This window comes from Tupaia chinensis, unplaced genomic scaffold (assembly GCF_000334495.1).
Source record: "Tupaia chinensis unplaced genomic scaffold, TupChi_1.0 Scaffold000362_1, whole genome shotgun sequence".
In the NCBI taxonomy this organism is placed as follows: Eukaryota; Metazoa; Chordata; class Mammalia; order Scandentia; family Tupaiidae; genus Tupaia; species Tupaia belangeri.
This window is the reverse complement of record NW_006159859.1, coordinates 8,813,649-8,815,351: the sequence shown is the minus strand read 5'-3', so window position 1 is coordinate 8,815,351 and position 1,703 is coordinate 8,813,649. Positions and strand designations below refer to the sequence as shown.

The window sequence follows — 1,703 nt, the reverse complement described above, 5'->3', positions numbered from 1 at the left end:
TGTTTGGAATTTCAAGAAAGTTTTAAACACACAGACAGTGAATTTGAAGAAAACACACATTTGAAAAATGCCTTCAAGAATATCAGTGCATGTGGATCAAAACCACTTGATACAGATGCTCTCCAAAATAATTTTTTGAAGGAGAGTTATCCTAAACAAGCATTAGATGAAGAAAAAGCAAAACTGGTGAAGCAGATTCAGGAGAAAGAAGACCTTCATCAGAGACTAAAACTAGTCAAAATGCATAGATCGAAGAATGACCTGTCTCAATTACAGCTGTTAATAAAGAAGAGGAGAAGCCGTAGCCAGCTGTTGCTCTACGAGTTGCAGTCAGCTATGTCTGAAGAGAACAGGAAACTAAGCCTGACCCATAGACCATTATGGGTTTGATCTAACCCATAATGGTCCACTACAACAGAAGTGAAGAAGAATTTGTGTTTAACTCTTAAGTTTTTCTCCAGAATATCTTTGAGAATGACAACTTAATTAAGAGATACACATTTTAGAGGGAAGATAACCATTAGGGCTTAAAGGAAGGTAACCAATGGACATGAATTTAGGATACACTTACACAAACTCAGGTCTAAATGGAAACAATTTTTCCGATATATTTGCTAACATCTATCCAAACACAATCTTTGAATTGTGTTTAAAAAGTAACTTGGCCAATTCTGGAAACCAATTTTAATATATTGCTTTGTTTTTCATAACAGAAAGTTTTATTTTAAATGTTAAAAAATTGGCCAATCTGGTCAGTGTCTAAACCTAAACTGGTCTAATATGCTTGCCTAAGTTTTTTCATTCATTTGCTACAGGTTTTCATCTGATGATCTATTAGGTACTTAAACTGATAATGTCTGAAGTTAAAAAAAAAGGTATGACAAAATAAGATAGTAACTTCTAATGTCATTTTAAGACAAATCTCAAAGGAGTATCTTTAATATTCCTAAAATAAATTAACATGGGGACCAGCAGATGGTGTAATGGTTACATCACTGAACTCCATTGTAGTCAACCATGGTTCGAGTCTTGGAGCCAGTAGCTTAAAACTCAGGCCAGGCATGTGTGTGGCGTGCCTGAAATCCCGAGAGGAGAATGGAAAAGCGACTGTGGCATGGCATCTCTCCTGGGGGGTGATTTCTTGTTTTGTGTTTCTCTCTGGCAAGCACACATGCACTATAGCAAAAATCCCTCTAAAAAAAAAAAAGGGGCTGGAAGGTAGCGTGGTGGTTAAGAGTGCTGGACTCCCACATGGCCGACCACAGTTAAGAGTCCCGGACCTGGCGGCTTGCTTGCTTGCTTTCCCTCTCTCGCTATCTCTCTTTCTCACTCTGTCCTCTCTGGTCGAATTAAAATAAAGTTAACATAATTTTAGAAAATTAATATGAATTTACATTTTCAATCAAGGTAAAAACTAGTCACTATAGGATCACTTACTAATTCTAACGTAAGCAATTCCTAATGCAGATTTGAAAAGAGTTCTCAGATAATTCTTCTACACAAGGAAAATATGTAGATTTATTTTCTTTAAGCTAAGGAATGTCTATCCCACCTTGATATAGGAAATTGGTTTTTAATATTTCCAGTATTTAATATTACACATGTATTTATGCCCACATTTTAAAAAAAGTTCTTATTGAACTTTATAAATGTATTTTTATATGTTTTTTTTTTTTGGGAGGGTTTTTTCCTAGGGGACATGC

General features: G+C 35.4%; 1 protein-coding gene across 1 annotated transcript in view; it reads right to left on the bottom strand.

Annotated features, from left to right (window-relative positions):
* The window catches only part of PLK4 (polo like kinase 4), a 20,654-nt gene that overhangs the window by 9,634 nt on the left and 9,317 nt on the right, over nt 1–1,703 (bottom strand). The window lies entirely within an intron of this gene.